Raw genomic sequence first — 23,542 nt, forward strand, 5'->3', positions numbered from 1 at the left:
AGATCGGCGGTCGGACTCGGACTTTCCTCCCCAATATAGTTGTGGGACGCTTCCCATATATGATTTCACAAACCACGAGTCGCTTTTTTCTTATGGAAAGTATCATTGTGCATTGACTTCTGCTGTCATATATTAAAGTAACACTATTGATGGTAAGTATGGGTTAGCGGGCACATGTATGCAGGCCGTGTAGCTCTAGTATGGAGAACACGTGCACAGCAATGTCGTTTTTACATTGCTGTGCATTATATACAGTCTTCCCCCCCCGCTATAACGTGGTTCTCTTATTGTGGTTTTACTATATCGCGAGTGGTGGTGGAGTGGGGTCACAGGAGGCAGGGGCGATATTGCGGGAGGTGTGGTGGGTGTCCCAGATGAACATTCAGAAACTGTCATCGGTGAGGACTTCAAAGATATGGCGCCCAGAGTCAGCACGTAGATTGAGCTATCAGCTCAATGAAGAACCGAGATGTCATCTGCGCACGTGCCACCAAAGGGCGTCATTTTCCTTAAGTTTGTGGCTGGAAGATCAATGGGCTGGAGGCAGCGCGTGCACAGATGAGATCTTGATCAAAGAACTCAATTTGCGCACGCGCTGACTCCGGGCGCTATCATTTGAAGCCCGCACGCCAACATTTTCAGGATGGCCCCTGCCTCACCGTCCGCAGTATACAGACCGGAGCATTGTTCCTGTCATCATTCTCCACCTTCCCCTGGTAAGCTAGATTCGACATATGACACACCCCTCAAAAGTGCGTCTTATCCGAAAAATATGGGTAAATAATGAAGTAAATATAACTTCGGATTTTCACATATTGCAGGGGTCATTGGAATGTAAAGGGGGCTTTACACGCTACGATATCGTTAATGTTTTATCGTCGGGGTCACGTCGTTAGTGACGCACATCCGACGTCATTAACGTTATCGCAGCGTGTGACCCTTATGTGTGACCTAAAATGATCGCAAAGAGTGGCAAAAATCATGTGCCGTGGAGAGGTCATCTTAAAACCAAAAATCGTTCTCTTCTAATTAGAGATCTTGTTCCTCGTTCCTGCGGCACCACACATCGCTGTGTGTGACACTGCAGGACGAGGAACATCTCCTTACCTGCCTCCACCACCAATGCGGAAGGAAGCAGGTGGGCGGAATGTTTACGTCCTGCTCATCTCCGCCCCTCCGCTTCTATTGGACGGCCGCCGTGTGACGTCGCACGACCCGCCCCCTTAGAAAGGAGGCGGATCGCCGGCCATAGCGACGTCGCAGGGCAGGTAAGCCGTGTGACGGGGGAGCGCGTTTTTGTGCGCGACGGGCAGTGATATGCCCGTGTCGCACAAACGATGGGGGCGGGTATGCACAATAGCGATATCGGTAAGGGGGTAAGCCCCCTTTACTCCCGCAATAGGTGAGGGATCACTGTACATTTTTTTTTTTTAATGGTTTCGCAGTGCTTTGTCAGGCGTGTTCTAGACGGAAACCACCTGAAAAAGCCTTTCTGTACCCATACCGTAAAGGAAACCTGCAATCAAATGTACCTTCACATCATATTGTTTTAGGATTGTAATAGCTTTCCAAAAATTCCAACCTCCCGAAATGGACATTGTTAAATTAGCTGTAAAGAGTCAACGAGGCAGACCCTGTCTCTAATAGTTTATAATAGGTTAGGTTGAGTCCTATGTGACTGAGGGTAGTAGAGCAATGTGAGATTAATCTCAGGCTCCTTGGCTCCGGCTTCGGGGATGTCTATTGATTTTATGACATTCTTTTGAAGAAAATAAAGAATAAAAATCTTTATCTTAACATATTGACTTGGAAGAAGCGCCATCTCAAGGTGCCTGGTGTCACAGCGCTGTCAGGGGTCACTTTATAAATGACAGGCACCATTCTTCTAAATCTCTGGAATCCAATAACCCGAAAGGTAAATTGTGCATCAGTCATTGTTTTCTTTTTCATGTATCGTGCGTTGTTATTTGTATTGATTTGACCCCGAAAAAGAAAATTCTGCCGTCGCTGCGCGTACGTGACATGTAAAGTTTTACTCTTATTGACAACACTGTCACTTGATTGAAAAATTCTTCTTTGCAATTTATTAGCGGGGCCATCTGCTCTCTGCCAATTAATCCCAACGCGTTTCCGTGTTAATTACTTTGCCCACATGCTCACATGTAAATCTTGTGGTGAAAGTCACCTTTCTATATTCTGAGGCTGATTGCCTGCTGGCTGCCGCGTCGCCGCAATTTGTGCTGCGCAGAGAAGGTCACGGATCAGCCGCCCGGCACGGACCTGCACATTATCTCTCCTATACATTTTCTCCACTTTCCTCCCGTGGCTTTGGTGCAACATGCATCAAAGATCACCTATTACCTGCAAATGCTACAGTCTTATTATAACTTTCACATATCCGATATGTCCCCCCCCCCCCCCCACCCGTCCCCGAAATGACAGCTTACCTTACGTAAAACCCTTCATCGTAATCGGGTCTCCTAGCAACTCTGAGCGAGTGACGTCACCACTTTCCCGAAATCCGCGACCAAATCCTCTAAAATTAGACTTGTGCGACTTGCTTTGTGAATGTCTTAAATGTGTACCTGTCATCTCCGCGAGTCCAGGTGTTGTCTTGCGCTGCTCATCGCGGTTTTTGGCACAAAATTAGCCCAAAAAGTAGGGATTTTTATTTTTAACACAAAATGACAATTTAATTTATTTGTTCTTATACCTTTTTCTTGTTGTTTTTGAAAGCAAAAATATCATGATCCGTTATAATGACACACGCAGCTTTTACATTTTGAGCATACATTTCTTGCAGGCGGAAATAAATCACTGGGGGGAGGGGAAGGTTTGGGAAACGGAGCACATATGTACAAAAAGTGAAAAAGTGGGCGACTTTTTAAAAAGTTGCAAATAGTCGTCCACAAACTGAAATGCGGAAACCAAGTCTACATTTAGGAAACTGCCAACAGTATTTTCCGTATTTCCATAAGTGTCTTCTTTGTCTCGTCGTTTTTGCAGCGACTTTACCTCCAATGTTGTGTTTTTTGTTTTTTTTTTTTTCTTTCATTTTTTTTCTTTTTTTTTTTTTTTAAAAGGGTTGTCCAGTGCTTGGAACAATCTCTTCTCAATCCCTTTGCTTGCCCTCGGTAAGATAGTAACCCCTATACTTAATTCCGGTGCTGTTGCTGTTCCAGAGGTGTCAGCACTTGCTCTCCTGGGGCTCATGTGACACTGTTGCGTCACACCAGCCCTGTGCCTAATCAGCACTGGCTTCCCTCTCCCTGCCTTTGGATGAATCCAATATCAAGAGGAAGCCAGGGTTGCAGCTGGTCATTCACTTTTTCTTGATGTTTCTTATGTCGTGAGCCTCGGGAGAGCGAGTGCTGTCACCACTGAAACAGTGCCTTCACCAGAGGTGAGTATGTAAGTGCTGTTGTCGTACCGGGTTCTTTACCAGCTTCTTGGCTTTGAAACCTTGGTTAAAAATAGTGTCAAAAGACCGAGCGTGTGCACAGCAGTTGTTTTTACATTGCTGCGCATTGTTTTGTTTTAACATGTGAGAGCTTTTTCAGGTGGGATCCGCCTGGAAGACATCATGTGCACATACCCTAAAAAAGAGGGTTTGATGCAAAACAAAAAATATCCTTCTAATAGGAATAATCAATATAAAAGGTGCAAATGCGATAATGAATCGGACGGGGTCTTTAAAACCCCTGGATGCATGACATGAGCCACAGTCTGAGTATAGGCTGCATTTACACACTGGCATTTTGGACACTATTTTGCACCAGACTCTGTCGGATATAATCGGGAAGGTAACCAAAGCTGGGATGATTGAATATTGCCATTGTTTTGCAGCTTTCCCATGGTGTTTTGTAATTTCTTCTTTCAAGAGGAAAAATGTTGCGACCGGACCATACTTTAAAGTTAATCCTACCATGTGAAAGTGAATATTTGTCCACTTAACACTAGAACTACTGAGGTAGTCATTTTGACTACTTTGCACCATGTATTCCTATATAGGTGTCACGAGTCCAGTAGTTCTAGTGTTAAAGGGAATCTGTCAGCAGGTTTTTGCTACCTAGTCTGAGATCTAGGCAAAAAGATCCTGAATACACAAATGTGTCACTTAGATTACTGGCTGCAGCCGTTCTTACATACCGTATTTTTTGGACTATAAGACGCACCGGACCATAAGACGCACCCTGGTTTTAGAGGAGGAAAATAGGAAAATAAAATTTTAAGCAAAAAATGTGGTCATGACACACTGTTATGGGGCGAGGATCTGCTGCTGACACTGTTATGGGTTTAATGTCCCCAAATTCTCTACTAAGGTACCCCATCCTGGTAATGATCCTCCTGCTTTGTATATACAGTATATGTCCCTCATCCTGCTATATAAAGTCATCCTGCCATATGGCCGCATCTTGCTATATATACTGGCATATGGCCCCATCCTGCTCATATACCCCCATCCTGCTCATATACCCCCATCCTGCTCATATACCCCCATCCTGCTCATATACCCCCATCCTGCTCATAATATACCTCTATCCTCCTCATATGCCCCCATCCTGCCATAATATACCCCCATCCTGGTCATAATATACCCCCATCCTGGTCATAATATACCCCCATCCTGGTCATAATATACCCCCATCCTGCTCATAATATACCCCCATCCTGCTCATAATATACCCCCATCCTGCTCATAATATACCCCCATCCTGCTCATAATATACCCCCATCCTGCTCATAATATACCCCCATCCTGCTCATAATATATCCCCACCCTGCTCATAATATACCCCCATCCCGCTCATATACCCCCATCCTGCTCATGCGTTCATACTCACCTTACCTCACTCCCTGCAGCATCGCTCCTCCAGTCTGTACCTGCAGCAGCACCGCTGAGTGGAGCCGTCCCCGTTCCCCTGCAGCATCGCAATGTCCTCCTGTCTGTGCCGGCGGCGGCTGCGTGTGGACACATGCGCACAGTGACGTCATCGCTGTGAGCACGGCTAGTCTCCACACAGCCGCCTCCGGCAGACAGGATGAGATCGCGATGCTGCAGGGGAACGGTGACAGGTGAATATACTGATTCACTGCACCCCGCGCTGATGATGATGCGCGGGGGGCAGTGAATACAGCCGCACATGATCACTCCAGGCTGTAGTTGCCAGGGGTGATCATGCGGGCCAGCTGTTTATGCCCCGCCCATCATCCCGCCCACCTGTCAGCGCCGGCTTCAGCGCTGAGAGATGATGGGCGGGCATATTAAATGAGCGGGTCCACGTGGTCATGGCAGGCCCTGCTACAGCCTGCTCGTGCCGCAGATGACCCTCATTCCCCACAGCCCTACATTCAGACTATAAGACGCACCCCCCACTTTCCCCCAACATTTGGGGGGAAAAGAGTGCGTCTTATAGTCCGAAAAATACGGTAATCAAAATTTTTAGATTTAGTCATGTAGCAGAGCTGAGAGCTGTCCCCTCACACCAGGCTCTGTATAGAGATTGACACCTCACTTTCTATTTATAATCATAGCAGGGGGCGGGTAGGACTGCCCTGAGTGTGACTCTAGTCCCAGCAATGATAAGGGTCCTGCTGCTTAAACAAACATACCAAATAAATAACAGATCAGACCTTGACAAGACAGCCCTGAATTTTCTGCCTTAACCCTTGCATGCTGGTTTCAGCTTTCATGGCGAAAACCTGCTGTCATATTCTCTGTAAAGGGAATGTCACCAGTTTTTTAGTGTATGAGCTAATCCCACCACCTTCCTTAGCACTTGTGCTGCATTCTAAAAAGTGACCCCTGCATATCCCCCCCCAAAACACCTTTTGAATAGTTCCCACACAGTGTGCAAAGGCAACAGGTCCGCTCCGATGGGTGTTCTTGCCATGACTCCTGTCTCTCCTTCCCCGCTGGTAGTCGCCGTCCTCCTGATGTGATTGATGGGGATGACACACCCAAATCTCACGCCTGCGTAGGAAGGTATTGTCTGGTTCAGATGAGTCTAATATGTTCTACTGATCGTCGGGTGAGATGTTGATCGCACAAGTCTGATTTCGGACTGCATTGTACTCCGTGATAAGCCACTGGCCAACATGTTAGTCCATGCCTTTCTCATAGGAATGATCACTCGGCCGATCGCTCCTGTGTTTTCTATGTATGGGAGTGTCGGCTGAGATATGATCGGCCAACAGTCATCATAGCTTTAGACCATACACATACAATCGCAGCTTAACTTGTGGTTCATGTGTTTTCAGTAGGTAAAGGTCAATAAACTGTTGACAAACTCCTCTGAAAGCTTACTTCCTAAGAAAACAAAGGATTGGGCATATTGAAATCCAGCATGCCTAATCCATCTTCTCTCCGAACATCTCCTGTTTGGGGAGTCTTGACAAGCCATAAACATTAGGTGGCGTGTAACTGTGGCTATGTCTAGATTATATTATTATTTTGCCCATCAATTACCCTAGCTTATTACATTCCTATAGGCTCGACCACAGCTTTGTGGCGTACTTTATTAGCGCCGTTCACTTTTACTTTTCCATTCACTCCATGGTCTGGTCCTTTTTTCTCACGTTCTATGTTTCGCAGCGACAAATAGTCTGTAATCCAGAGTAATCAATTCGGGGTATTGTTGAGAAGGGCTATAATTTGGATGTTTGCAATCAGGAATACAATTCTACCTATACCGTCTGTCGTAATAGCTTGTGAGACATTGTGCTGGAAAGCGCAGATGGGGGCAGGGCTCTGAAAGCGGCTACAATTATCCCCCAGTGTCTGCGAAAATGATCATCCACGAAGCCGATCTCCACCGGCACCGTATCCTCGTATAATCTGTCTCTACAGGTCCATGTTTCTTTGTTCCCGTGTGATAGATTTGAATCACCACTTCCGTTTTTTTGTTTTGTTTTTTCTTTTTTTTTTTTTTTACTTTTCGATTTGACTTTCAGCCAAGTGCACCGATTTGAGCAGATTTGGCCTACATTTGTAAATACAGCTTACAGATTTGGCCGGCACTATAGGCTTGGACATGACTAGTCTGATGCACCACCGGTCGGCTTCTCCCTGCCTTACATCAGGTAATTGACAGGTCTCTAGCTATATATGTACATGGGAGAGACCTGTTAACCAGCTAGAACAGTGATGGGCGACATTGGCCGGGGGTGCATCAGATCATTCTCGTCTCTCCCAATAGTCCCCGTCTGGATCTTTAAACCATGTGTTCTCTGAAACGCTAGAACGTTACAATCCTGCAACCAGGCTCTTATTCACACTGCCCACTTGTTTAGGCAGCATAAATCGATTGACAGTTTCCCTTTAAACTTCACTACCATGCTCAGGTGCTCAGTACTTGTAACTATTGATGAGCGAGCACTACCATGCTCGAGTGCTCTGTACTCGTAACTAGTGATGAGCGAGCACTACCATGCTCGAGTGCTCTGTACTCGTAACTAGTGATGAGCGGGCACTACCATGCTCGGGTGCTCAGTACTGGTAACTAGTGATGAGCGGGCACTACCATGCTCGGGTGCTCAGTACTGGTAACTAGTGATGAGCGGACACTACCATGCTCAGGTGCTCTGTACTCGTAACTAGTGATGAGCGAGCACTACCATGCTCGGGTGCTCAGTACTCGTAACTAGTGATGAGCGAGCACTACCATGCTCGGGTGCTTGGTACTCGTAACTAGTGATGAGCGGGCACTACCATGCTCTGGTGCTCGGTACTCGTAACTAGTGATGAGTGGGCACTACCATGCTCGGGTGCTCATTGCTGAAAAATACTTGCATTACACATTTATTGCTCATATATTCGGATACTTGTGTTGCGCCCATCCGAGCATCCAACTGCTCGTTACCAGTATCAAACACCCAAACATGGTGGTGCCCAATCATCACTAGTTCCGAGTACCGAGCATGGTAGTGCCCGCTCACCACTAGTTACCAGTGCTGAGCACCTGAGCATAGTAGTGCCCGCTCACCACTAGTTACCAGTGCTGAGCACCTGAGCATAGTAGTGCCCGCTCACCACTAGTTACCAGTGCTGAGCACCTGAGCATAGTAGTGCCCGCTCACCACTAGTTACCAGTGCTGAGCACCCGAGCATGGTAGTGCCTGCTCATCACTAGTTACGAGTACTGAGCACCCGAGCATAGTAGTGCCCGCTCACCACTAGTTACCAGTACTGAGCACCCGAGCATAGTAGTGCCCGCTCATCACTAGTTACGAGTACCGAACAATCGAGGATTTTAGTGCTCACTTATCAATTGTCCCCAACAATCTGCATTTTCCATTCACTTACATGAGATTAGATCAGATTTGGGGGACATTTTGCCATAGACTCTGCCCACCATTACTTCATATTTATGGTAATGAAATAACATGGTTTAAATTAGAAATAACTCCACTGGGTTCATCCTATTGAGTAAATTCCTCTCCAACAAACTCTCTGCGATTCACTGAAATAATCCTATTTTATTTATTGGTTTAATGAGACTTTTATTTCTTCTCTGGGATAAATAAGTACATTTAAACAATCCCGTGAATAAAAGATTACTGTTCCTGTTGTGGATAATGCAAGGTCCCATTTTATAGCTCTCATGATTAATTATTGATGGTGTAGCAATCTTAGCCCAAGTCTCTATAGCTAAACCGATCCATGCCGTGTATTTATAGAGAGATGGTAATTGTATCCTAATGTGCCGGAATGGCGCAGATCTAGAAATGTTCCCTGTTAGTGCCAGCACAGGAAAAGTTAAAGCATGTCTCAGATTATTTCCCTTCCAACGCCCACATCTCTAGCTCTCCGGGTTGTATGGCAGTTTCCCCCCCTCTTATTGTGTGTGGGCAGATTGTATGCTTGACAGATTCTTCTGAGCATGTTGGGTGTCCACACCTCGAAATTATCATGCCGCCGAGCATCACAACATTCGTTAGTATTATACTTTTTCAGTTGTCTTAAATGATTACATTTAAAGGGAACCAAACATCAGGATTTTCGTGTATAAGCTGCAGCCAGTGCAGTACTGGCACTATCATGCACAGTGTGTACATACCATCAGGGGGCAGCTCGGGTGTTTAGGCAGCGAAATACAACTTTATAAAGTTTGAAATTTCGTGCACTTTTTGATTGACGTGTGCACCTCTGCAGATAATGTCCGGGCAGGTTATGCAGGAGTTCCCCGCCCCCCACCAGCCTGTTCCTGCCTCTCTCCTGATGTCCAGGCGGGTTATGCACGTGTTCCCTGCCCCCCCGCGCCGCCTGTTCCTCCCTCCCTCCCTCTGGCTGTATGTAAATATCTAATCTTCAGAAACATGGCGCCGGAGTGGGCCTCTGTGCATAGCGCTTATCTCCGGCGCCATGTTTCTGAAGCCCCCGCATTACACAACTTGGTGTCTGAGAGGGCGGCGCATGCGCCCTCGTTTCTTCACAGCCCGTTGTGACCGCGGGAGCGCGCGCGATTAGAACAGGACAGAACAGATGACCGGAGGACGCGATTACCTGCTGCTCCTGTATCGTGCCGCCCCAGGACACCGGGCCAACACACCAGCCGGTGTGACATCGCTGTGGCGCCGCCCTCTAAGACACCAAGTTGTGTAATGCGGGGGCTTCAGAAACATGGCGCCGGAGATAAGCGCTATGCGCAGAGGCCCACTCCGGCGCCATGTTTCTGAAGATTAGATATTTACATACAGCCAGAGGGAGGGAGGGAGGAACAGGCGGCGCGGGGGGGCGGGGAACACGTGCATAACCCGCCCGGACATCAGGAGAGAGGGAGGAACAGGCTGGTGGGGGGGCAGGGAACTCCTGCATAACCCGCCCGCACATTATCTGCAGAGGTGCACACGTCAATCAAAAAGTGCACGAAATTTCAAACTTTATAGAGTTGTATTTCACTGCCTAAACACCCGAGCTGCCCCCTGATGGTATGTACACACTGTGCATGATAGTGCCAGCACTGCACTGGCTGCAGCTTATACACGAAAATCCTGATGTTTGGTTCCCTTTAAGAAGTAATTATACAATAAAGAAATAAAATGCATAAGTTAAGCAACTTTCTAAATTCTCTTCATTAAAGTGAACCAATCACCAGGATTTTCGTATATAACCTAAAGCCAGTGCTATACTGGCACTATCAGGCTGATTCTATACATACCTGTAGTGGTCAGCTCAGATGTTTAGGTTTTGAAACCCAAGAAAGTAAAGTTTATAAAATCATCAGCTTCTTGAGTGACAGCAGCTGAGGATCAGATAATATCTCGGGGCGTATGCATAGTTATCCTCTACCCCTGTTAGAATTAGCAAAAGTATTATACAAGCGATTTACTTTTTTCTCTAGCAGGACCTGTGTGAGGTCATAACCATGTGACCAGAAGGGGCGGGGCCTCAGCCAACAAAGCTGATACCATAGTCAACATTTTTCTGTTGACCGAGGTCCCGCCTCTTCTGGTCACATGGTTATGACATCACCACAGGTCCTACAAGTGAAAAAGTGAATCGTTTGTATAATACTTATGCTAATTCTAACAGGGGAAGGGGATAACTCTGAACACCCCCCAGATATTATCTGATCCTCAGCTGCTGTCACTCAAGAAGCAGCTGATTTTATAAACTTTACTTTCTTGGGTTTCAAAACTTAAACATCCGAGCTGACCACTACAGGGATGTATAGAATCAGCCTGATAGTGCCGTATTTAGGTTATATATGAAAATCCTGGTGATTGGTTCCCTTTAACAATTTTTTACTGTTTTGCTGCTGCAGTGTTCTGGAGTCCTTTGTCTAGCTGAGTGATCTGCAAAAATGTTAAAAATCCATAACGGCTCCTTCTGTTGTTTCTGGTGGCTGTCTCTGCACTCCATTCCTTCTCTGAGTTAATGGCGGTGGCTGTACATAGATCCACAGTGGAGAGTGGAGGAAGTATCTCGGGGAGGGCCGAGAAAACTGGCTACAGACAAGGAGAGCCATACTGATACATGAACACAACAGCAGCCTCATAGACCGCACACCCATTCTGTATTACAGGGAGGAGCACTCCTAAAAGTGAAAAATGAGAAAGTCAGATCAGGGTTTGAATTCAGCATCCTCCTAGACCTCACACTCAGCCTTTATTACAGGGAGGGGCAATCCCAAAAGTGAAAAATCAGAAAGTCAAAACAGGTTGGGAATTCAACATCCTCATAGACCTTACACCCAGCCTGTATTCCATGGAGGGGCACCCCCAAAAGTGAAAAATCTAAGTCTAATCAGATTGTAAATTGCGTATCAGGGGGTCTAAAATGTATGAAATTTTAATAACTGTTGATAACCACTGCAACAATCCCTTTTTTTATAGTTTTCTTTTTGTAATATTTTTTTAAAAGCTTGTAAGCCATTGTAGAGGATCAAAATAAGTCATTAAAAGAGCCAAATAGGCCACCACAAGAGCCAGTTCGACTAGTTAGTTGCCTAACGTAAATATTCAGTAGAAAAGAAAAAAAAATGCATGAGCCAGAATGAGTTTATCCTATTTTTCCTTATCTGACTTTTGGCACTGTGGATTTTTTTGGTTGATGTCTGTTTTTGACATTCTTCATTCACTTTTTTTCCAGGAAAACCTTTTGTCTTTAATGTGAAAAAAAAAACAACAACAAAAAAACCACGCCAACAGAACATCAGATCACAGCACTAATTGATTCTCTAGAAATAGATTTTTCCAAGACTTGATATGACATGTTCCCGATCTCGATTTAGCCGCTTCTTTTGTGACAAAGCGCTGCCGCAGTCCTGTTATTACAGTGTTCACGCTTCCATTACGTTAATTTATTGTTTTTATGTGTGTGTGTGTGTGTGTGTGTGTGTGTGTGTATATATAATTTTTAATATATATATATATATATATATGTATATATATGTATATGTGTGGTGCAGTGGGTATCTATAATTTTTATTTTACACTGGGGAAAATAAAATGTAAGAGGATTCTTTTGAGTAGTAGACAACCCCCTTTGTAGGAGTTAAGCTATGTGCGCACAGTGCGTTTTTCGCTGCGTTTTTGCACGTTTTTCAAGTGCGTTTTTGGCCTCAAAACTGCATGACTTTGCTTCCCCAGCAAAGTCTGAGTTTTCATTTTTGCTGTCCGCACACAACTTTTTTTTTTTTTTTTTAAGCTGCGTTTTTCAGCTTAAAAAATTAAATGGACATGTCAATTCTTTCCTGCGTTTTTCTGCGTTTTCCCCCCATGCAATGCATTGGAAAAACGCAGAGATCAAAAATGCAGCAAAACGCAGCCAAAAATGCACCAAAACGCGGTATAAACGCATGCTTTTTTACCGGTGCGTTTTTTGCACGTTTTTTCCCGCGGGTGCGTTTTTAGCGGCGAAAAACACAGCGTCAAAAAAACGCTGTGTTCACATAGCCGAAATGTAACAGGAAAAAAAACATGTTGCTGTGCCCATTCCTTTGCTTGTAACTTTTTTCTGTGCGCTGTTTATCCCTGTGCGCTGTTTATCCCTGTGCGCTGTTTATCCCTGTGCGCTGTTTATCCCTGAGCGCTGTTTATCCCTGCGCGCTGTTTATCCCTGCGCGCTGTTTATCCCTGCGCGCTGTTTATCCCTGCGCGCTGTTTATCCCTGCGCGCTGTCTATCCCTGCGCGCTGTCTATCCCTGCGCGCTGTCTATCCCTGCGCGCTGTCTATCCCTGCGCGCTGTCTATCCCTGCGCGCTGTCTATCCCTGCGCGCTGTCTATCCCTGCGCGCTGTCTATCCCTGCGCGCTGTCTATCCCTGCGCGCTGTCTATCCCTGCGCGCTGTCTATCCCTGCGCGCTGTCTATCCCTGCGCGCTGTCTATCCCTGCGCGCTGTCTATCCCTGCGCGCTGTCTATCCCTGCGCGCTGTCTATCCCTGCGCGTGCATATTTGTCATTTTTTCCTTTGTAGATTTGCAGTTGTGTGTAGAGAACTGCATTGTTAGGCTACTTTCACACATCAGTTTTTTTCCATCAGGTACAATCCTGAAAAAAAACGGGTTAAACGGATCCGATACCGCATCCGTTTTATCCCCATAGATTTGCATGGTTACCGGATTGTACCTGATGGCTTTGAGTTGCATCCGTTTTTTTCCGGATGCGGCAAAATTAATCAAAGCGGTGGCCGGAGGCAACGTGTCTTGCAACGTTTTTTTTGTCCGGCAAAAAAAACGTATCACGCCGGATCCGGCGCGATACGGCGTGTTTTACAATGAGAGCCTATGGACGCCGGATCCGGCACAATGCGGTAAAAAATGGATGCGGCTACCGGATCCGTTTTTGTAAACTGCGCATGCACCAAATTAATTAAAAAAAAAAGCTCATCCTTCAAAAAAACTGACAAACCGGATGCAAAAAACGGATGCAAACCGTATCCACCGTATCCGGTTTTGTACGCATCCGGCATAACGGATCCGTTAAAAAAACTGATCCGGTGGATACGGTTTTACATTTTTTTTTTTTTATTTTTTTTTGCCGGATCCTTTGGATCAGGAAAAAAAAGGATTGTACCTGAATGCAGAAAACTGATGTGTGAAAGTAGCCTAAGAGGTAAAACTATCCTGTATTCTAACCTTTCCTGGGATGAGGAAGGTCAGTCACTGTGGGTGGCAGAAGCCATGAACGACCTTCATATTTACTTTGCCCGATGCGCGGCACTCGCAGCTAAACAATAGTGCTGCAGCATGCCGAGAGATAAAACTGATACAATATGTCCGTTTCTTCATATTTCTTATTGTTCACTGATGCCTTGAAAATATAGTGATTTCACTAGTTATGTGACCCTAAATACTGATGTGACCCCGGCTGTATCCGAATACTTGTCTGAGCAGTTATTCACATATTATATATTGGTTTTTAAGGGGATGTAAGGTTTTAGTTACAGTAAATGTGGTTTAAATAACCAGACACGTGTTGTGAATATCCTTACAGTAGTTTATATCTGTAGAAATTGGTCTACATGTGAATCTTGTCCATATGGGTTTCTTCCTTTTTAAAGCCACTTTAATAGATTTTTTTTTAACAGAAGACCGTACAAACCAACCACAGGCGCTCGCTGCACCCTTGGTCATGGCACTTTCCCATCTGTTTTTCCATCTATCTCTGCCCTCCTCTAGCTCCTTATAGACAGAGCTTTCAATCGAAGAGAAGGGCAGGAAGGGGGGAAAACAAGTGGGTGGGAAGGTGCAGTGAACTGTTTGGCCCCACAGGTGGGAAGGTGCAGTGAACTGTTTGGCCCCACAGGTGGGAAGGTGCAGTGAACTGTTTGGCCACACGGGTGGGAAGGTGCAGTGAACTGTTTGGCCACACGGGTGGGAAGGTGCAGTGAACTGCTTGGCCTCACGGGTGGGAAGGTGCAGTGAACTGTTTGGCCTCACGCGTGGGAAGGTGCAGTGAACTGTTGGGCCTCACGGGTGGGAAGGTGCAGTGAACTGTTTGGCCTCACGGGTGGGAAGGTGCAGTGAACTGCTTGGCCTCACGGGTGGGAAGGTGCAGTGAACTGTTTGGCCTCACGGGTGGGAAGGTGCAGTGAACTGTTGGGCCTCACGGGTGGGAAGGTGCAGTGAACTGTTGGGCCTCACGGGTGGGAAGGTGCAGTGAACTGTTTGGCCTCACGCGTGGGAAGGTGCAGTGAACTGTTTGGCCTCACGGGTGGGAAGGTGCAGTGAACTGCTTGGCCTCACGGGTGGGAAGGTGCAGTGAACTGTTTGGCCTCACGCGTGGGAAGGTGCAGTGAACTGTTTGGCCTCACGGGTGGGAAGGTGCAGTGAACTGTTTGGCCTCACGGGTGGGAAGGTGCAGTGAACTGTTTGGCCTCACGGGTGGGAAGGTGCAGTGAACTGCTTGGCCTCACGGGTGGGAAGGTGCAGTGAACTGTTGGGCCTCACGGGTGGGAAGGTGCAGTGAACTGTTGGGCCTCACGGGTGGGAAGGTGCAGTGAACTGTTTGGCCTCACGCGTGGGAAGGTGCAGTGAACTGTTTGGCCTCACGCGTGGGAAGGTGCAGTGAACTGTTGGGCCTCACGCGTGGGAAGGTGCAGTGAACTGTTTGGCCTCACGCGTGGGAAGGTGCAGTGAACTGTTTGGCCTCACGCGTGGGAAGGTGCAGTGAACTGTTTGGCCTCACGGGTGTAAAGGTGCAGTGAACTGTTTGGCCTCACGGGTGTAAAGGTGCAGTGAACTGTTTGGCCTCACGGGTGGGAAGGTGCAGTGAACTGTTTGGCCTCACGCGTGGGAAGGTGCAGTGAACTGTTTGGCCTCACGGGTGGGAAGGTGCAGTGAACTGTTTGGCCTCACGCGTGGGAAGGTGCAGTGAACTGTTTGGCCTCACGCGTGGGAAGGTGCAGTGAACTGTTTGGCCTCACGCGTGGGAAGGTGCAGTGAACTGTTTGGCCACATGGGTGGGAAGGTGCAGTGAACTGTTTGGCCACATGGGTGGGAAGGTGCAGTGAACTGTTTGGCCACATGGGTGGGAAGGTGCAGTGAACTGTTTGGCCTCACGGGTGGGAAGGTGCAGTGAACTGTTTGGCCTCACGCGTGGGAAGGTGCAGTGAACTGTTTGGCCTCACGCGTGGGAAGGTGCAGTGAACTGTTTGGCCACATGGGTGGGAAGGTGCAGTGAACTGTTTGGCCTCACGGGTGGGAAGGTGCAGTGAACTGTTTGGCCTCACGGGTGGGAAGGTGCAGTGAACTGTTTGGCCTCACGCGTGGGAAGGTGCAGTGAACTGTTTGGCCTCACGGGTGGGAAGGTGCAGTGAACTGTTTGGCCTCACGGGTGGGAAGGTGCAGTGAACTGTTTGGCCTCACGCGTGGGAAGGTGCAGTGAACTGTTTGGCCTCACGCGTGGGAAGGTGCAGTGAACTGTTTGGCCTCACGGGTGGGAAGGTGCAGTGAACTGTTTGGCCTCACCAAGGGTGCATCAAGCGCATGTGTTTGGATGGAACAGTTTTTTTGTAATTTCAGACTTCATGTAATGCATGGGATAAATTTTTGCTTAATTTGTTACATTTAGGCTCCCTCCAAAGGAAACCCACACCCCTTCCAATAGGCAACATCTGTTGTCAATAAGTTTGTGACCACAATTAAAACCAATTAAAACCTGCCAGAATTTAGCTGAAATTTTGGCATTGTTTAGTAAATTCCGCCATTATTCACATTGCGTTCCATCGTTAACAGAATGACGAGACAAATGAGATCCAGGATCTCAGATCCCGAGTTTTCGGCTTCTTGGATCCCCGGGTGAAAACTTCCGTGTAATATCACCACTCTCTTGCGCCGGTCGGACCGTCTAATGACTTTTGAATTAAGCTTCTTTCTAAGACAAATTGCGGCATTTATCTGCTCTGTTAATCCCGGGAATGAATATCTCGGCGTTCTGCCGGCGGCACTATAGTATTCCTTACATTATGGCATAATGCACTTTGTGATGATGTGAGCTGACCTGTCCTGTACACATCCGGCATGATGGAGGACGCTTTCCATGTACTCTTGAAACCTATATTCAGTCGGAGTGACGATGCATTTAATAAACCAGTGGCTTTGTTTTATTTCTCTAGGGTCTGGTAATGGGGTTTCATGCCGACGATTGAGATGCTAAGCAGAAGCAGCACGTATCAAAGGAACATCCAGAAACGCAATGTTATGGCAGGTAAGCCGATTTTCTTCAGGTCAGGGACAAGTAACGGCACTAGGCTGACGGCTAAATGTCTCCACTTCTTTTCCCTTAGCGTTACATCGTAGGAGAAGCTGTACGTTCCTTGCCATAGGCTTGGCTGGAAGAACACGACTTTGAAAGCGTTTATTGGGGATTTATTACTTGTTTTATAAGATGTGTGAGGAGGGATTGTGAGGTGGCAGACGCGGAGCCATCCCAATTTTCCACTGACTTTGGGGAAATTTTATTTATTTATGGTGCGAGCAATTCTCGGCTCAAGCAGAGATTTTTCCATCTTCATAGTCATTCTTCACCCATGGCTGTCATTGACGAGGTGTATCCCCGGCCGTCCTCTGCGCAGGGAGTCGCCCTGCCGTCCTCTGCGCAGGGAGTCGCCCTGCCGTCCTCTGCGCAGGGAGTCGCCCTGCCGTCCTCTGCGCAGGGAGGCCCCCTGCGGTCCTCTGCGCAGGGAGTCGCCCTGCGGTCCTCTGCACAGGGAGTCGCCCTGCGGTCCTCTGCGCAGGGAGTCGCCCTGCGGTCCTCTGCGCAGGGAGTCGCCCTGCGGTCCTCTGCGCAGGGAGGCCCCCTGCGGTCCTCTGCGCAGGGAGGCCCCCTGCGGTCCTCTGCGCAGGGAGGCCCCCTGCGGTCCTCTGCGCAGGGAGGCCCCCTGCGGTCCTCTGCGCAGGGAGGCCCCCTGCCGTCCTCTGCGCAGGGAGGCCCCCTGCGGTCCTCTGCGCAGGGAGGCCCCCTGCGGTCCTCTGCGCAGGGAGGCCCCCTGCGGTCCTCTGCGCAGGGAGGCCCCCTGCGGTCCTCTGCGCAGGGAGGCCCCCTGCCGTCCTCTGCGCAGGGAGGCCCCCTGCCGTCCTCTGCGCAGGGAGGCCCCCTGCCGTCCTCTGCGCAGGGAGGCCCCCTGCCGTCCTCTGCGCAGGGAGGCCCCCTGCCGTCCTCTGCGCAGGGAGGCCCCCTGCCGTCCTCTGCGCAGGGAGGCCCCCTGCCGTCCTCTGCGCAGGGAGGCCCCCTGCGGTCCTCTGCGCAGGGAGGCCCCCTGCGGTCCTCTGCGCAGGGAGGCCCCCTGCGGTCCTCTGCGCAGGGAGGCCCCCTGCGGTCCTCTGCGCAGGGAGGCCCCCTGCGGTCCTCTGCGCAGGGAGGCCCCCTGCGGTCCTCTGCGCAGGGAGGCCCCCTGCGGTCCTCTGCGCAGGGAGGCCCCCTGCGGTCCTCTGCGCAGGGAGGCCCCCTGCGGTCCTCTGCGCAGGGAGGCCCCCTGCGGTCCTCTGCGCAGGGAGGCCCCCTGCGGTCCTCTGCGCAGGGAGGCCCCCTGCGGTCCTCTGCGCAGGGAGGCCCCCTGCGGTCCTCTGCGCAGGGAGGCCCCCTGCGGTCCTCTGCGCAGGGAGGCCCCCTGCGGTCCTCTGCGCAGGGAGGCCCCCTGCGGTCCTCTGCGCAGGGAGGCCCCCTGCGGTCCTCTGCGCAGGGAGGCCCCCTGCGGTCCTCTGCGCAGGGAGGCCCCCTGCCGTCCTCTGCGCAGGGAGGCCCCCTGCCGTCCTCTGCGCAGGGAGGCCCCCTGCCGTCCTCTGCGCAGGGAGGCCCCCTGCGGTCCTCTGCGCAGGGAGGCCCCCTGCGGTCCTCTGCGCAGGGAGGCCCCCTGCCGTCCTCTGCGCAGGGAGGCCCCCTGCCGTCCTCTGCGCAGGGAGGCGCCCTGCCGTCCTCTGCGCAGGGAGGCGCCCTGCCGTCCTCTGCGCAGGGAGGCGCCCTGCCGTCCTCTGCGCAGGGAGGCGCCCTGCCGTCCTCTGCGCAGGGAGGCGCCCTGCCGTCCTCTGCGCAGGGAGGCGCCCTGCCGTCCTCTGCGCAGGGAGGCGCCCTGCCGTCCTCTGCGCAGGGAGGCGCCCTGCCGTCCTCTGCGCAGGGAGGCGCCCTGCCGTCCTCTGCGCAGGGAGTCGCCCTGCCGTCCTCTGCGCAGGGAGTCGCCCTGCCGTCCTCTGCGCAGGGAGTCGCCCTGCCGTCCTCTGCGCAGGGAGTCGCCCTGCCGTCCTCTGCGCAGGGAGTCGCCCTGCCGTCCTCTGCGCAGGGAGTCGCCCTGCCGTCCTCTGCGCAGGGAGTCGCCCTGCCGTCCTCTGCGCAGGGAGTCGCCCTGCGGTCCTCTGCGCAGGGAGGCCCCCTGCCGTCCTCTGCGCAGGGAGGCCCCCTGCCGTCCTCTGCGCAGGGAGGCCCCCTGCCGTCCTCTGCGCAGGGAGTCGCCCTGCCGTCCTCTGCGCAGGGAGTCGCCCTGCCGTCCTCTGCGCAGGGAGTCGCCCTGCCGTCCTCTGCGCAGGGAGTCGCCCTGCCGTCCTCTGCGCAGGGAGTCGCCCTGCCGTCCTCTGCGCAGGGAGTCGCCCTGCCGTCCTCTGCGCAGGGAGTCGCCCTGGCGTCGTCTGCGCAGGGAGTCGCCCTGGCGTCGTCTGCGCAGGGAGTCGCCCTGGCGTCGTCTGCGCAGGGAGTCGCCCTGGCGTCGTCTGCGCAGGGAGTCGCCCTGGCGTCGTCTGCGCAGGGAGTCGCCCTGGCGTCGTCTGCGCAGGGAGTCGCCCTGGCGTCGTCTGCGCAGGGAGTCGCCCTGGCGTCGTCTGCGCAGGGAGTCGCCCTGGCGTCGTCTGCGCAGGGAGTCGCCCTGGCGTCGTCTGCGCAGGGAGTCGCCCTGGCGTCGTCTGCGCAGGGAGTCGCCCTGGCGTCGTCTGCGCAGGGAGTCGCCCTGGCGTCGTCTGCGCAGGGAGTCGCCCTGGCGTCGTCTGCGCAGGGAGTCGCCCTGGCGTCGTCTGCGCAGGGAGTCGCCCTGGCGTCGTCTGCGCAGGGAGTCGCCCTGGCGTCGTCTGCGCAGGGAGTCGCCCTGGCGACGTCTGCGCAGAGATTCCCCCTGGCGACGTCTGCGCAGAGATTCCCCCTGCGGACGTCTGCGCAGAGATTCCCCCTGCGGACGTCTGCGCAGAGAGTCCCCCTGCGGACGTCTGCGCAGAGAGTCCCATGGCGGTGATCTGCACAATAAGTCCCCCCACTGTCTTCTGAGCAGTAAATCCCATAGCGGTGATATGTGCAGTGAGTCCCCCAGCAAGGAGAAGCTGCCGGGGACCCACCTGTCCGAGTAGTCTCCTGCACTGTACTAGACTCAGCCCATTGGAGGCGTGCACCTCTCGATGTTGGCGGTGCCATATACTATGGCTGTGCTAGATTTTCTGCCTGGTCTTTTGGGTGGGGTGGAAAATCCTTTTTTTTTCTTAGTAGCAATAACGTCATCCACTGTCTTTGTCATGTAAATGTTCACTGTGCGGAATTTTTCATAAACAGCATTATCAATGTATGTCGTGTTGTACAATTTCATCATTGAGCAAAGTGACACTTGTCAAAATCCCGTGGTGACGTTCCATCCCCTGTAACAGCTTCATACAGAGGTCACATAGGATGAGACGTCACTATAGGGGGCTGTGATGCCGAGACCGCCATGGAAACCCTGCTAGGAGTCATCAGACGAGAGGAGGATGCTTTCTCTTTTATGATATCCGCAGGGAAATCGCCACAAAGATCCTCCTGATTTGGTCCTTACCTTCTTATGTGGACTTCCATGAGGATCCTTGTGGATTTCCTGTGGATTGTAACATCCAACTGCAATTTTTTTTTTTTTTTTTCTTTTTTTTTTCTTCTTAAATAGGGCATTATACACAGAACTAACCTCCTACAGGTCATCATCATGAAACACTGATTTACTAGGGTGAGACATCGCGGAATGTTCTTGCCGGATCTCCAAGTAAAACATACAAAGCCAATGTCCTTGTGGACTTTACAGGAAATATTCATGTTTCCAAAAGTAACATTTTCTTTGAAGATGGCGTATCTTTAGTAACTCTAAGTTTCTTAAAGGGAATCTGTCATCAAGTTTTTGCTATGTAATCTGAGAGAAGCATAGTATAATGGCATTGACCCTGATTCCAGTGATGTGCTACTTACTAGGCTGCTTGCTACAGTTCTAATAAAAAATCCTTTTCTCTGCTGCAGAACTAGAAGTTTTCTGAATGCTGAGCTCTGTATAACCCCCACCTACACCACTGATTGGCAGCTTTCTGCCTATGAAGTGTACACAGGAAGCTGTTAATCAGTTATGGGGGTGTGGTTTGATTACCTGGAGCAGGTTTATTTGTCCTCTAGTGATAATCTCCTGCTGATAAAACTGATATCAAAACTACAGCAAGTAGCCCAGTAAGTGATACATTGATGGAATCATGGTCTCTTCCCCTACGTTACACTGCTCACAAATTAGGTGGTAAAAATGGTGACAGATTCCCTTGATTTTCATTTGGCCTGCTTTTGTCCATACGGCCACATACTGCACTGTATTTGGCGATTTGACAGATATGCCAAACGTGGACTTGATTGACCTCCGTTGAGCAGATGATTGACATTTGCAACATCTTCCGCTTTTCTACATTACATCATGTGGCCTCTAGATTGCACTTATATTAATCATAGTAATATTTATACACTATATAGCGCCATTAATTCCTCAGCGCTTTATATACATCAGCAACACTGTCCCCATTGGGGCTCACACTCTACATTACCTGTCAGTGTTTGGAGTGTGGGAGGAAACCCACATAAACACTGGGAGAACCTACAAACTCCTTGCAGATGTCGTCCTTGGTGGGATTTCAACCCAGAACCCCAGTGCTGCAAGACTGCAGTGCTAACCACTGAGCCACCATGCTGCCCACTGTTCTGTGCTAACCACTGAGCCACCGTGCTGCCCACTGTTTTGTGCTAACCACTGAGCCACCATGCTGCCCACTGTACTGTGCTAGCCACTGAGCCACCGTGCCGCCCACACTTAGCCAAAAGTATACACCAGAAAATCTCCTGGCTTATACTTTAACATTTCCATAGGTTCCAATTCACCGGAGGCAGGAAGTGTGTTCGTTGGAATTGTTAAGGCAGCTTTATTCTTTCTTACACAGAGGGTCATTGCTAAAATTATTTGCCATGTTGTATAGGTTTTTTTGTTTTTTTTTTAGAGTCTCGATGGGGACAGCATCTATCCAGATTCCAACAGTGACTGCAAACACCATCTGAATTCTAGCCCTCGTTCACATTAATAAGTCGTCTGAAGCCACTGATTTTAGCAGGATCAGCCGATCATCTAATGTTAATGGGGGTCTCCTGGTTTTCCGTCACACATTATGCCAGGGGATGTAAGGATCGGATGGTTGGCATTCAGCCTCTTGATCCTTTTGTTCAGATATGATTTTGGCAAGGTTGTCTCAAGCGAGATGTTCCTTTATGTGACGGAACCTAGAAAGCGCTATTGGACAAACAATCGTTCCACTGTCCCCTATCTAATGTGTATGGGCAGCTTTATCCTTAGTTACATAGTTTGTGTTCCTAAAAAAAATACCATAGCTTTACGGCCACCTGCCTGACACAGGGGCACTTTGCACACTGCGACATCGCAGGTGCGATGTCGGTGGGGTCAAATTGAAAGTGACGCACATCCGGCATCGCATGCGACATCGCAGTGTGTAAAGCCTGGATGATACGATTAACGAGCGCAAAAGCGTCGTAATCGTATCATCGGTGCAGCGTGGGCGTAATTCATAATTACGCCGATGCGATGGTCCGATGTTGTTCCTCGCTCCTGCGGCAGCACACATCGCTGTGTGTGAAGCCGCAGGAGCGAGGAACATCTCCTACCGGCGTCACTGCGGCTTCCGTAGGATATGCGGAAGGAAGGAGGTGGGCGGGATGTTTACATCCTGCTCATCTCCGCCCCTCCGCTCCGATTGGCCGCCTGCCGTGTGACGTCGCAGTGACGCCGCACGACCCGCCCCCTTAACAAGGAGGCGGGTCGCCGGCCACAGGGACGTCGCACGGCAGGTGAGTGTGTGTGTGTGTGAAGCTGGCGTAGCGATAACTTTCGCTACGCCAGCTTTCACCACATATCGCTGCTGCGACGGGGGCGGGGACTATCACACTCGGCATCGCAGCATCGGCCTGCGATGTCGTAGTGTGCAAAGCCCGCCTAATGGTCAAATCAGTTTTCTATTCTTATTTGCTGTTTTGTAGCAATCATATAAGTAGGCTAACACAAAAAATAGGTTCCAGTGTAGAGCAAAATCTATTGATCTCCACGGTAAAGTGTTATAATTGGCTGTACATCATTTATATACCTTTTAAAACCTCCATTATATCCAAAATCCTCCAAAAAGAATTTTCTGGTTAAGAGGCTATTTTGGTAGTCACTACGGCGCACGCACGCACACACATCTGTATACACACACATCTGTATACACACACATCTGTATACGCACACATCTGTATACGCACACATCTGTATACACACACATCTGTATACACACACACACATCTGTATACACACACACACACACATCTGTATACACACATACACACACACACACACACATCTGTATACACACATACACACACATCTGTATACACACACACACACACACACACATCTGTATACACACACACACACACACACACACACATCTGTATACACACACACACACACACATCTGTATACACACATACACACACACACACACACACACATCTGTATACACACATACACACACACACACACACAATCTGTATACACATACACACACACACACATCTGTATACACACATACACACACACACACATCTGTATACACACATACACACACACACACATCTGTATACACACACATATCTATTTACACTTTACACATATACACACACATATATATATATATATATATATATATATATATATATATATATATATATATATATATATATATATATATATATATATATATAATATGCACACGCACACTCTCGCATATACAGATACATATACACACACAC

General features: G+C 49.7%; 1 protein-coding gene across 5 annotated transcripts in view; it reads left to right on the forward strand.

Moving 5' to 3' along the window:
- Window positions 1-23,542, forward strand: part of SIPA1L1 (signal induced proliferation associated 1 like 1) — a 280,267-nt gene that overhangs the window by 26,764 nt on the left and 229,961 nt on the right. For all 5 annotated transcript variants that reach the window (XM_075330226.1, XM_075330227.1, XM_075330229.1 and 2 more), the window contains exon 2: window positions 16,563-16,654. The gene's annotated coding sequence lies outside the window, so the exon portion shown is untranslated. The remainder of the gene's footprint in view (window positions 1-16,562; window positions 16,655-23,542) is intronic.

This window comes from Anomaloglossus baeobatrachus, chromosome 12 (assembly GCF_048569485.1).
Source record: "Anomaloglossus baeobatrachus isolate aAnoBae1 chromosome 12, aAnoBae1.hap1, whole genome shotgun sequence".
NCBI classification, from domain to species: Eukaryota; Metazoa; Chordata; class Amphibia; order Anura; family Aromobatidae; genus Anomaloglossus; species Anomaloglossus baeobatrachus.